General features: G+C 44.9%; 1 protein-coding gene and 1 non-coding gene across 2 annotated transcripts in view; one reads left to right on the plus strand and one right to left on the minus strand.

Moving 5' to 3' along the window:
- Positions 1-4467: 4467 nt before the first annotated feature.
- Positions 4468-4540, minus strand: TRNAG-CCC. Its single transcript has one exon. It is a non-coding gene; the product is annotated as a tRNA-Gly (tRNA).
- A 7693-nt stretch (positions 4541-12233) lies between these two features.
- Positions 12234-14289, plus strand: part of WWTR1 (WW domain containing transcription regulator 1) — a 185283-nt gene continuing 183227 nt past the window's right edge. The window contains exon 1 of the mRNA XM_010858108.1: positions 12234-12334. The gene's annotated coding sequence lies outside the window, so the exon portion shown is untranslated. The remainder of the gene's footprint in view (positions 12335-14289) is intronic.

The raw sequence follows: 14289 nt of genomic DNA on the forward strand, positions 1-14289 counted from the left end.
CTGTTGAAGGTGTAATGGGTTCTTCAGTAGTAACCAGGAGCTGTAGAGCTCTAGGGGCTGAAAAACTTCCCATCACAAGGGTAGTCCCCAGTGAGTATATCTCTTCCCCAATAAGGGGGTAGGACACTCAGGGACCACCAGAAACTGGTGGGAAAATATTTGTCCATCCCAGCAACAAAGAAGTGCTCGGGTGAATCTTTTAGTAGTTGCTTTTCCTGTAGCACCCAAAATGGTACAGGTTTGGGAGGAGAAGGCTCCGGAGTAGGAGATCAGGAAAGAGTAGGTAGCCCCTGTGTCAACCAAGAAATTCTCGGACCTACCTGCCACATCCAGTTGCACCCTTGGCTCCAGCCCCGTGATGATTATCTGTGACAGGCGGGCTGGCTGGAGCGGGCCCCTTCAGTCCTCTTGAGCCATCGTGAGGGTAGGCTTGGCGCTTGACCTTGAGACTCTTGGGTCCCAAGGGCAGAGTGCCGCCCAATGTCCCAGTTGATGGCATTTGTGGCAAGCCGTTCTAGACTTGTCATGGTTTGGACACTCTTTGGCCCAATGCCCCACCTGTCTACAGATCAGGCATCTGTCTTGTGCCTTGTCCCTCAAGGACTCGGGGTTTGCCATAGGGCTTCTCTGGAGGGCGGCCAGCATCTGGGCATGCCTTGTCTCTTTCTTTCTCTCCTTCTCCTGGGCCTTGGCCTCCTTCTCCTGTTCCCTGTTATAAAAGGTATTGGTGGCTGTCTGGACCATCTCATCTAAAGAGGCAGCAGGGTCCTGCTGTTGTAGCTGCTGTAACTTAATTCTGATATCTGATGCACATTGGGACAGGAATTTGTCCTTTAAAATCACCCATCCCTCGTAAGAGTCTAAGTCCAGGTTGGTAAACTTTTGGAGCGCCTCTTTTAGCCTCTCCAGAAAGGCAATGGGGTTCTTATTGGGCTCCTGAGTTATTGCTGAGACTGGGCACAGTCCCACAAGTAATAGGCTTCTTTATGTTTCCATGGGTGGACTTCCTTAGGGGTGAGTCTTTCTGAAGCTTATCCTACCCAGAACGGTTGCAACCTGAGAGCCAGGCGTCTCCGGGTCAGGGTGCAGATCCCCAGGCAGGCTGAGGCGTGACAGCCTCCTAGAGATCGAATCCCCAGGCAGGTCGAGGCGTGACGGCCTCCCGAGGATTGGGTCCCTGGGCAGGTCGAGGCATGACGACCTCCTGGGACCCCTGGGACTAAAGGATCCCCGAACAGGTTGAGGCGTGACAACCTTTCGAAGACCAATCCCTAGGCAGGTCAAGGCGTGATGACCTCCTGGGACCCCCCGGACTGGAGTTTGGGCGTCCCCAAGATCTCCAGTGTGATCAGTATTGGGTAGGATTAGGGGGTTGGATATTATAGAGTATTTCCCTCCCAAGGCCAGCTATTTTCTGGTTGTCTCTCCAGAAGATTGTAGAGGTAGTCTTGTGGGTCTGGATGGGGCTCAGGAAAAGAGCATGAAACAGGAGGGAAGGGGGCAGAGCACAAACTTTGAAAGAATGACATAAACCAATTAAAATCAGTTGGGTCCAAGATGACAAGTCAAATTCAAGTAAACCTTAATCCCCAGTCTATAAGCCAACAGACACACCCAGAGGTGGCAAGACAGCTCCAAGGCACAAGGTCAGAAGAGGGAGAAGTGTGTGGTTCCCCAATGGTTGGGTTGTTCCTCTCACTCATTAGCATATGAATTCCATCCCCTCACAAAACCTAGCCAGGCCTAATTCCATGGCCGCAGCCCTTGCCCTCAGCAATGGTTCACACCCTGAAGGGTGGCTTCTCTCTGGATCCTAACAAATCTACCTCTTATCTCAATGAATTTTTGCAATGAGACATCAGAGCCTGAGTTTCATTAGTTTTGGCTGGGCTTGAGTCCTGGGAGAGGGCTGAAGGACAGGAGGAAAAAGCAGTGGGAAAAACATGCCAAGGAATCCCCTTCATAGCCCACTGGAAGATTTGCTAAATATCTGACCGGTGCTCACAGTTTCATTGGTCTGATCTTTGGCACAGAGAAGAGAAAGGACAGAAGAACCCCCACCGGCTTGTGTAACAGCTACTGGGGCTCAGCAGATAGCGCCTTTGGGACTTGCTGAGGAGTAGCCTCTCCAGAGTCCCTCAATTGTGCCCCTGCCGCCGGCCTGTTAGTGGGAGGTTTGAGGAAACAAGAAACTAGAGATTGTAAAGGTCCCTCCAGCCATAGGAGCGAGGATCTCTTACCTTAACCGGAGGTCTTCTGGAATCTGAGACTGGGCCGCGTGAGCTTTCTGCTGAGTTCGTTTTTCGCTGTCCCGGTTTCCAGCACGATGGGCCTTCCCCTGCACTGGGTTTCTTCACCTTCCACTTCTAGCGCGGGAGCTTCACTGAGTTGGGCTCCTGTTGTGCTTGGCCTCTTCCACGTAGAGGTTGTTTCAGCCAGGTTAAACCCGAGTCACAGCACCATAGATTCACGTGAGTGTATGTTCCTTGATTCTTTGTCTCGTCACAACAAAGATTTGGAGCGACGGACATTAAAGCCCTCGGTGCGTCACAGCTCTTGGGTCTTGGACAAACCGTGCTACAGCTCTTAGGCAAATCAGTGTTACAGCTCTATTTTATTTAGAAGATAGCAGGAAAGTGAGAGAGAGAGAAAGAAAAGAGCGCGCACACGCACACGGGAGAGAGAGTCTGAAAGAAAGCGCTTTGGCTCCTCCTTTTATATGTTTTTTCCTCCACCTAGGCCTGCCCTATGCAAATTGGGCTTAGCCAGGAGTGCTGTTTGTTCTGTTTGTTCTGCCTGAAGTCTTCACTCTGGTCCTCGGACCTTCCTTTGACCTTCCTTGTCTTTTAGCCACCGCCATTTTGGACTCCTTTTCCCTATTCTACATACCTAACAGGATCAATGACTCAATGGACAGGAGTTTGAGCAAACTCCAGGAGATAGTGGAGAACAGGGAAACCTGGTGTGCTGCTGTGCATAGGAAAAGAGTCAGACACAGAACAACAACTGAGTACCTGGCAAAATATATTCTGAACTTCAATTGCCCCAAATCCAATCCGACCCAAGTTATAAATTTCAGACCTCCTTCCTATTTCCCAGTATTATTTTTCCTCTCCACCCACATACTCTGCTCACCAGGGTAGTCACTCTCATCAGCAGGAAATGTCAAATCTGAAGGCTTGTTTGGGAAGCAGTGTGGGTGGAGGGAAACATGTAGCCTTGGGCATCAGACATCTCCCTCCCCCACCTATTTATAGCATGACTTTGAGCAAAGACTGTGACTTGACTGAGTCTCAGTTTCTACCTCAGCAAATAATATCATAATAATACATACCTCTTAGAATTCTTTTGAACATTAAGTGAGTTAGCATTTGTATTGTCCTGGAGTGTGCGTGCATGTGTGTGTTAGTTACTCAGTGTCCAACTCTTTGTCACCCCATGGACTGTAACCCCCCAAGCTCCTCTGTCCATGGAATTCTCCAGGCAAGAATACTGGAGTAGGTTGACATTCCCTTCTCCAGGGGATCTTCTCAACCCAGGAATTAAAACTGTGTCTCCCACATGGTGGGCAGATTCTTTACCATCTGAGTTTCCAAATACTGCCCAACCTCTATAGTAGTAAATTGGGCAATATCTATCAATAAATTATTTGGCCATTTCAGTTGTGGTTTAGAGTAGTGAGAACAGTCAGGAAATCAAGGGCTGTGGCTGCCCCATAGGAATTAGCTTTTGGTATTGATCTAAGTCGGAGAAGGCAATGGCAACCCACTCCAGTACTCTTGCCTGGCAAATCCCCTGGACGGAGGAGCCTGGTAGGCTCAGTCCATGGGGTTGCTAGGAGTCGGACATGACTGAGCGACTTCATTTTCACTTTTCCCTTTTCCCTTTTATGCACTGGAGAAGAAAATGGCAACCCACTCCAGTGTTCTTGCCTGGAGAATCCCAAGGACGGCACACCCTGATGGGCTGCCGTCTATGGAGTCACACAGAGTTGGACACGACTGAAGCGACTTAGCAGCAGCAGCAGCATTGATCTAAGTAGACTAATTAGAAAGTAGACTAAAAACTTTTGCTCATAAGGCTCAAGAATATGAAGGTGGGTTACACAATTCTTGCTTCCCTGGTGGCTCAGATGGTAAAGAATCTGCCTGCCAATGCAGGAGACACAGGTTCGATCCCTGAGCTGGGAAGATCCCCTGGATAAGGGAATGGCAACCCAGTCCAATATTATTGCCTGAAGAATTCCATGGACAGAGGAGCCTGGTGGGCTACAGTCAATGGAGTCGCAAAGAACTGGACACGACTGAGCAACTAACACTTTCAACTTACATAGTCCTACTTACGTAGGTCACACTTGCTTTTCCTCTCGATACAAGATTTTTATTTATTTCTTTGGTTATACAGGTCTTAGTTGTGGTATGTGGGATTTTTTAGTTGAAGCTAGATTTTAGTTGCAGTTGGGTCTAGTTCCTTGGCCAGGGATTGAACCTGGGCACCCTGCATTGGGAGTGTAGAGTCTTAGCCACTGGACCACCAGGGAAGTCCCTGAGAAGCTTTTGTCAGCAACTAAAAATCCGTTGAATAGTAAAGAAGTGGAATCATATCACAACACAGAAATGTTTGTGAATTCAAAAGAATTCAGGAACAAGAGAATATTGGGAAAATAGTAAATCAAGAACATGAAGAAAGCCACAGCTAGGAAAAAAGTCTAGCCAGTATCATCTCTAGCCCAGAGGACTGACATGAGGCCCTTACTCATGTCCCCACCTCTAGTCATTACCATCAGCGATCCAGAGCAATTCTTTCAAGCATTAAGGAGATCTCCTCAAAAAACTCCAGTATAAAATTCAAAATCTAATCACAGTCTAGAAGGATTTTCACAAGATGTCCCTCCCCCTACCCCTCTCTGACCTCATCTCCTACCACTCTCCCCTTCAATCCTTCCTGTTCTGTCCTTTCAGACTAAGTTCATTTTCAATGCAAAGCCTACACATTTGCTAATACCTGATGCCCTAGAAGCTCCTCTCTCAGATCTTCACATGGCTCAGGCCTCATCAGCCATGTCTCAGCGGTGGAGAAGGTGAGCAGTAGACCTTTGAGAATATGGTGTAGAAGAAGAATGGATGTGACTTGCTGACGGACTGGATACAAAGCAGCAGGAAAGGGGAGAAATTGTTGCTGGCCAAAATCTTGGCTTTCTCAGCCAGCTAAAGTCAAATAAAAAATATGGAGACAGAGTTTGGAGGTGATAAAAAAGCGGCTTTAATTCTCAGCTGGCGGAGAGGGGAACACAGTAGGCTCATGCCTCAAGAACTGTGTCCCCTGTCCATGAGGAGTCTAGGGGCTTGATGGGAGCTTACAGTCAGCAGTCAGTGATGAGGAACAAAGGTGTTAGGATCTTGTCTTTTTCATCTTGCATTGCCTCAAAAACAGTCATAAGCTAGCATCAGTAGCCCAGTAACTGAGTCTGACCATTCTGAGGCCTCCTTTCTGATACATAAAAAAGAACTATAAGGAGAAGAAAATGTTTTAAGGGTAACATACTTACCTGTGTGTTACGAGATGTATTTAGCATAGAGTTGAAGGATAATGGGTGTAAATGTAGCTCCTGCAGACTTAGGGGACAGAAAAGCAAATTTAGTTACAGACTTGCAGAATTAGGGGCAGTTAAAGTAAAAAACTAGGAACGTTCAGGTCTGCTCATGGTCCTCAGAAAAGAGAAAATAAAAACGTATTCCTCTTTTTTCCTTTTCATTGCAACAGAATCAACCGTGATTCCCAAGATTCTGGCCTCTGCAACTTGGAGTACAGTATTGCCATTGCTGAAATAGCATTTCATCCGGAGTTCATTTTCGGTCATACTAATGTTGAGATTCCTTTCAAATACCCAAATGCAAATGCCAAGCAGTCAGTTCAACATATGGTTTTGAAGCTCAGAAGAGGGAGTAGAGCTGGAGATATAATGTGACAGTTGTTGGCATGGAGATTGAATCATTTATTTTAAAAATACATGTTGAGTGTCTATAATGTATTCGTTAGTCGCTCAGTAGTGTCTGACTCTTTGAGACCCCGTGGACTATAGCCCGCCAGGCTCCTCTGTCTGTGGGGGTCTCCAGGCGAGAATGCTGGAGTGAGTAGGCATTCCCTTCTCTAGGGGATCTTCCCAATCTGGAGATCTAACCGGGGCCCTCCACACTGCCCGCAGACTCTTTACCTTCTGAGCCACCAGGGAAGTGCAGTGGATATATTCTATACTGATGCAAGAGTAGTCAGTTGTATAGTATCCTCAGTTCAGTTCAGTTCAGTCGCTCAGTCCTGTCCGACTCTTTGCGACCCCATGAATTGCAGCACACCAGGCCTCCCTGTCCATCACCAACTCCCGGAGTTCACTCAAACTCATGTCCATAGAGTCGGTGATGCCATCCAGCCATCTCATCCTCTGTGGTCCCCTTCTCCTCTTGCCCCCAATCCCTCCCAGCATCAGAGTCTTTTCCAATGAGTCAACTCTTCGAATGAGGTGGCCAAAGTACTGGAGTTTCAGCTTTAGCATCAGTCCTTCCAGTGAACACCCAGGACTGATCTCTTTTAGGATGGACTGGTTGGATCTCCTTGCAGTCCAAGGGACTCTCAAGAGTCTTCTCCAACACCACAGTTCAAAAGCATCAATTCTTCGGTGCTCAGCTTTCTTCCACAGTCCAACTCTCACATCCATACATGACCACTGGAAAAACCATAGCCTTGACTAGATGGACCTTCGTTGGCAAAGTAATGTCTCTGCTTTTGAATGTGCTATTTAGGTTGGTCATAACTTTCCTTCCAAGGAGTAAGCGTCTTTTAATTTCATGGCTGCAATCACCCTCTGCAGTGATTTTGGAGCCCCCAAAAATAAAGTCAGCCACTGTTTCCCCATCTATTTCCCATCCTAGAAGGTTACTAAATAAAGGTTTCTTCTGAGAGAGAAGAAAGAGGAGAATTAGGATTGTGAGTGGGTGGAACTGGCTTATGGTTTTAAATAGGGAGGTCAGGAAGGCCTTCCTGAGATGGTGAACCTTAAGATTTCAAAGAAGTCAGGAAGTTAGCACTATGGATTCCCAGGGGAAGAGTGTTCCAGGCAGAGGCAGTGCCAGCTTCCAGAGGTGAGGACATGCCTGGCATGTGAACAGCAAGCGGTGCTGCAGGGCTGTGAACTCGGTACTGGAGAAATTCCTGTGGGCTGTGGGGCCCTACATCTATAACAGGTCAGATAGCTAGGGAGAGAATCTGTTGAAGACTGAGAGCTGGAGGGGTAAGTACAAAATGTGGTGTCACAGAAGCAAGAGAAGAAAGTGTTTCAAAAAAGAGAGACTAGGGGACTTCCCTGGTGGTCTAATGGTTAAGACTCTGTGCTCCCAATGCAGAGGTTCCAGGTTCCATCCCTAGTCGGGGAACTAGATCCCACGTGCTGCAACTAAAGATGCCACAGGCTGCAACTAAGGCCCACCACAGCCAAATAAATAAAAAGAAATATTAAAAAAAAAGAGCCCAATCAACTGATGCTGCTGAGAGGGAAGGTGTGGTGAAAACCACAAGGACTACGAGAGTTGGCCCATGGTCGGCCGTGGGCAAAAAGCAGGGTCAGGAGGGTGACTGGATGGAAGCCCAGGGATGAAGGTTGAGGGGAGATGTCTGCAAAGGATGGAAACTAGTGGTTAGGCTGGGTGTGACTTAGAGCAGAGGTAGATTTGTCTCTAAAATAGGATAACGAGTTCTAGTATCCCTCTCTCACAACACACACTCACATGTTTTGTAGCTCTCTTGGGTGTGACTGCATAGACTTTTGTGGTACTCGATGAAGCATCTGGCTGAGCCAAACAACTTTCATTCAGGATGACCACACCACCAAATTTATCCATGAGCTCATCTTCCTGACAGCCCAGAGTGTAAATCCTAAACTCTCTGAATAGGTCACTTATCTTTTTTGTGTAAGTTCTTCAGGCGATAAGCAGGATTGCTGGTAAACTTGTTAGCTATTTCTATGGTTGTTGGAAATACTGACATAAAGAAATATAAGTACTAAGCTTAAAGGTGTGATTTAGTTTTAAAATGTTACTGATTAAAGATGTTACACATCCTTCTCCATCTTGGGCATTTATTTCCTGTAAAAGTAGTCTTCACATAAGCCCCTAAGAAAAGGGAAAGAAAAAAAACTTCCTAGTGAATGTCAAATGGCTGATGAGGTGATGAGAGTCAGGATTCAATAATGCCCACCCCTACTTCCCGGAAACACACATATACTCTTGTAGCCTCATTTCAACTCACCAACATACACTCTAGAAGCTGCTGACACTTGGCAATTCAAAAATAGCACAGAAATGAATCTATTTGGTTTCTATCTTTTCTGACATTGTGCTAATAATAGTAAAATGATTATTTCAGTTTTACTACTGATTTCATGTACTTTTGACTATTATATCAAGATTCTGTTTGGTACCCCCCAAGTATGTAAAACTTCTTCCCTTTCCCCTCCCCCATCTCCTTCCCAAACTGTGTCCATGTAATTGAGTCAAAACATAATCAACTTAAAAAAAAAAAAAAAAAACCATAATCAACTTGACTGGACTTCATCAAAGCTGGGAAGTGAAATTACTCTGGCACGATGATAAAGAAGACAGACTTTGTCTATGAACCTAGATTTATATACTGGCTCTGCTCTTTTCTAGGTATGTGAACTTGGGCAAGTTACTTAACTTCTTAATGCCTCAATTTCTTCCTGTGTTAAAAGGAGATAATGGTAATATTTTACAAGTGTTTTGTGGATATTAATTCACTGAATCTTCACAATGACCCTATAAGTCTATAATTAAACCTAATTTACAGATGAGGAGACCAAAGCACATATGTTAAGTAATCTACCCTAGGCTAAAATCTATTAAAAATAAATTTACCCTATAATCCAGCAATTCTACTTCTGAGTATATATCCACAAGAATTGAAAGCAAAGTCCCAAAAGGATATTTGTACACCCATGTTACTGATAGCATTATTCATAATAGCCAAAAGGTGGAAGCAACCCAAGTGTCCATTGATAGATGAATAAATAAAATGTATATGCATACAGTGGGGTCTGACACATGCTATAACATAGATGAACCTTAAAAACAGTATGCTAAAGTGAAATAAGCTAGTCACAAAAAGATATTGTATGATCCTACTTATGCAAGGTACTTAGAGTCATCAAATTCTTAGAAAGTAGAATGGTGATTGTAGAAAGCAGAAGGGGCTGGGGGGAGAGTGAAATGGAGAGCTGTATAATGACTACAGAATTTCAGCTTTGCAACAGGAAAAAGAGTTTTGGAGATTGGTTGTACAACAATGTGAATGGACTCACTTAAAACTGAATAAGAGGGCAAATGTTATGCTATGTATATTTTACAACAATTGAAAACAAAACAGACAGAGACTTCCTTGTTGGTCCAGTGGCTAAGACTCTGAATTCCCAATGCAAGGGACCCGGGATTCAAGTCAAGGAACTGGATCCCACTTGCTACAACTATGGGTTTGAGTGCGGCAACTAAGACCCAGTACAGCCAAATAAATAAATAATTTTAATGAAAAAAAAAGAAAATGTCCACCAGCCTTTTTGAGAACATAGTAATTCTGATTCTATACCACTGAGGGTGACAGAGGGTTGGGAAAGGATGCCTGTTGGTTAGGAACACATGAACGCAGGCTTTGACAAGCCCAGGTAAGTGTTCTTTAGTGGTCCAAATAGAAATGCCCAATCTGTAGCTAGGGGTGCAGGTCTGAGGTTGGATCTGTACGATGGAGATTCTAGGAAGACAAAGCAGTAGTCCTTTACTACAAAGTTAGATTAGACAGGAGAAGGTGGAGAGGAGGACAAAGGGAATGCAGAAGATGACTGCTATCATTCTCATTTAGGAGGATGGTGATGGCACTGCCATATACCAGGAAGGGGAGGCTGAGCAGGTGGAAAAGGCAATGGGTTCAGGAATGGATGTGTGAGGGTTAGGAATATGGAAAGTTGTTCCATTGATGGCGAATTTGAATTTGAGGTTTCAGAGGGTGACTGGGGCTGAGAAGCCTCTTGTCCAGATTTCCTCAGGTGAGTTCTAGTCTTTTGAGATACAATTTCCTTCAATGTTCAAGGTGTGCATGAACATTTCAGAGATCCCGAGAGTACTTTGGGAAAGGGAATTGCTTAACTTTGTTTAACCTGGTTTTTCTAAACTCATTTGCTTGCCCACCCACCACCACCTCCCTTTTTAAAAAAATTAATTGACTGAGGACTACACTTTGTTCTGGGAGAAGGCAATGGCACCCCACTCCAGTACTCTTGCCTGGAAAATCCCATGGACAGAGGAGCCTGGTAGGCTGCAGTCCATGGGGTCGCTAATAGTCAGACACGACTGAGCGACTTCACTTTCACTTTTCACTTTCATGCATTGGAGAAGGAAATGGCAACCCACTCCAGTGTTCTTGCCTGGAGAATCCCAGGGATGGGGGAGCCTGCTGGGCTGCCGTCTATGGGGTCGCACAGAGTCAGACACGACTGAAGCGACTTAGCAGCAGCAGCAGCACACTTTGTTCTCTGGTCTAGGCAGCTATTTTTCTGTTGACAAAGTAGAACAAAGAAGAAACCATTTAGAGGGTGGATAGATCTGTGGGTATTTAGTGTGTTCCTGTTAAGTCACCAAAACAGTGAGGAAGGTTCCAAAAACCCTGGGCTGACCTGGGAACTGAGGACACTGACCCTTCTGCATGGGCCAAGGAGGGGAATGCTGCTGGGGGTTTTGATCAAAGCCAGCTTGCTGGTTTGGCTTTCTACCTACTCACACATGCCAGTAAAGCCCTGATCCAATCCCTCCCCTGGTTCTTTTTTATCCTCTACATTGGCTCCTTGTCCTTGCTTTTCCATTTGCATAACTAATGCACACAACACAGAATTCCCGCAATTTTAAAGACAGCTGGCCAGCACATCTTGGATGCTGATGTCAGGAAACATCTGGAAAAGGGCTAAAGTTACTGTAGCCCAACTGAGAACAATGGAAACACATTAATATGGAAAATTCAGGATGGGGGGGCTTGTGTACATAAAAATGGCTTCCAGGCGGACTTATAAAAGCCTCGTACAAAGCTCTCTTGTTGGTTTGGGCATTGGTGTCACTGAGTCACTGAGTGGGAGGCCAGCTAAAACGAAAATATCGCTACTCTCTTTGGATCCTTGTCTTTGAGGCTCTCCTTTTCTTCAAAGTTTTCCTAGAAATCCTGCCAGCTAACCAAGGTATTCTTTTCTGAAAAATCATGAACTGGTATTTTATTTTAATAACTTTAAGCTCCCTCTTTCCTCATCCTCTCTCACAATATAAGGATATAAAATAGAGTTCTCATGTACATATTTTTGCTGTCTCTAAGAAGTCAGTGATTGAAATATTTAAATATGAACTGTGATGGAAATATTTAAATATGAACATTATGTACCAAGGCTGCATGGTATGCAGTTAAAAGAATGGGTTTTAGAGTTTGGATTCTCCTTTCTACCAACTTTATGTGACCTTGTAAATTACTTACTTAACATTCTCTTAGTAATTTCTGCCTATTTGGATTGTCATGAAGAAGACACAAGCTAATGTGTATTGGAAGTGTTCAATGAGGTGTGTGGCCTGGGTTAGCCATTATGATTGTAGCTTTGTTGAAATCCAAGGATTAAGAAGAAATCCCTGCTATAATCTATTTCTCAATTCAACTCTAAAACATTGAGCACTTGGGCTTCCCTGGTGATCCAGTCATGAAGACTCTGCCTTGCAATGCAAAAGACACTGGTTTCATCCCTGGTTCAGGAAGATACCACATGCCTCAGAGCACTAAGCCCGTGTGCCACAACTACTAAAGCCCGGGCACCTAGAGCCTGTGCTTCACAGAAAGAGAAGCCATTGCAATGAGAAGCCCACGCACCACTACAAAGAGTAGCCTCCACTCACTGCAACTAGAGAAAGCCCGTGGGAACCAACAAAGATCCAGGACAGTAAAAAAAACTAAAGAAATAAATCTTAAAAACAAAAAAAAAACATTAAGTGCTTGCTTCCATTTCCCTGTACTACAGACGTATGTTTTGGAATTAGGATTTCTTCTGCAAGCATTTCCCTAGAGTTTTTACTGTTTCACTTTAATTTGTAGAAACCGAAATGGTATGCCATCTCTTGTGAGGATTAATAATTACCATCTCCTACTGTCTTCCAATCTTTGGACTCCTGTTTTTTTGTATGATACCTTGTATGATACGCTTTTTCCTTGTAAAACCTGGTTGGATTTTCTCCTGTTTCTTCTGCTGCTGCTGGTAAGTTGCTTCAGTCGTGTCTGAGTCTGTGCAACCCCGTAGATGGCAGCCCACCAGGCTGAGCCTTCCTTGGGATTCTTCAGGCAAGAACACTGGAGTGGGTTGCCATTTCCTTCTCCAATGCATGAAAGTGAAAAGTGAAAGTGAAGTTGTTCAGTCGTGTCTGACTCTTAGCGACCCCATGGACAGCAGCCTACCGGCCTTCTCTGTCTGTGGGATTTTCCAGGCAAGAGTACTGGAGTGGGTTGCCATTGCCTTCTCCGTCTCCTGTTTCTAGGATTCTTCAATTTCTCAGTGATGTGTTTTGGTGCTGGTCTCTTCATCCTTTATACCAGGTATTTGTTGGACCCTATCAATCTGGCAGCTTGTGTTCCTTGGTTTTGGAAAACTTTGTGAATTATTGATGTATTGTGAGTTCCTCCCCATTCCTAATTCTCTTCTCTCTGGAATGCCTACTCATTAGAATACTGGACCTTCCAAAAGATCCTCTGATTGTCTTCTGTTTTCTTTCCTATTATCCTTTACTTTGTCTTTTGGCTTGGAGTTCTTCAACTTTATCACCTTAGACCTTCTGTCCTGTTAATTTTTAAACTCTGTGATCATATTTTACATTTCCAGTTCTTCGCCCCCCCCCCTTTTTTTTTAGCTGCACAGAGTTTCATTGCCGTGCTCTGGCTTTGTCTAGTTGTGGTGACAGGCTTAGTGCTCCATGCATGTGGGATCCTAGCTCCTTGACCAGGGATCAAACCAATGTCCCCTGCATTGGAAGGCGGATTCTTAACCATGGACCACCAGGAGTTCTTTTTTGTTCTCATAAGATTCTTTTCTTTCTTTTTAAGCATCATATCTATATAATTCTTTTTATTTCTCTAAGTTCAGTTCAGTTCAGTCGCTCAGTCATGTCCAACTCTTTGTGACCCCATGAATCACCGCACACCAGGCCTCCCTGTCCATCACCAACTCCCAGAGTTTACCCAAACTCGTGTCCATCGAGTCAGTGATGCCATCCAGCCATCTCATCCTCTGTCATCCCCTTCTCCTCCTGCCCCCAATCGCTCCCAGCATAAGAGTCTTTTCCAATGAGTCAACTCTTCGAATGAGGTGGCCAAAGTACTGGAGTGTCAGCTTTAGCATCAGTCCTTCCAATGAACACCCAGGACTGATTTCCTTTAGAATGGACTGGTTGGATCTCCTTGCAGTCCAAGGGACTCTCAAGACTCTTCTCCAACACCACAGTTCAAAAGCATCAATTCTTTGGTGCTCAGCTTTCTTCACAGTCCAACTCTCACATCCATACATGACCACTGGAAAAACCATAGCCTTGACTAGATGGACCTTTGTTGGCAAAGAAACATCTCTGCTTTTGAATATGCTATCTAGGTTGGTCATAACTTTCCTTCCAAGGAGTAAGCGTCTTTTAATTTCATGGCTGCAATCACCATCTGCAGTGATTTTGGAGCCCAAAAAAATAAAGTCTGACACAGTTTCCACTGTTTCCCCATCTATTTGCCATGAAATGGTGGGACCGGATGCCATGATCTTCGTTTTCTGAATGTTGAGCCAACTTTTTCACTCTCCTCTTTCACTTTCATCAAGAGGCTCTTTAGTTCCTCTTCACTTTCTGCCATAAGGGTGGTGTCATCTGCATATCTGAGGTTATTGATATTTCTCATGGCAATCTTGATTCCAGCTTGTGCTTCTTCCAGCCCAGGGTTTCTCATGATGTACTCTGCATGTAAGTTAAATAAGCAGGGTGACAATATACAGCCTTGACGTACTCCTTTCCCTGTTTGGAACCTGTCTGTTGTTCCATGTCCAGTTCTAACTGTTGCTTCCTGACCTGCATATAGGTTTCCCAAGAAGCAGGTCAGGTGGTCTGGTATTCCCATCTCTTTCAGAGTTTTCCACAGTTTATTGTGATCCACACAGTCAAAGGCTTTGGCATAATCAATAAA

This window comes from Bison bison, unplaced genomic scaffold (assembly GCF_000754665.1).
Source record: "Bison bison bison isolate TAMUID 2011002044 unplaced genomic scaffold, Bison_UMD1.0 scf7180017864384, whole genome shotgun sequence".
NCBI lineage: Eukaryota > Metazoa > Chordata > Mammalia > Artiodactyla > Bovidae > Bison > Bison bison.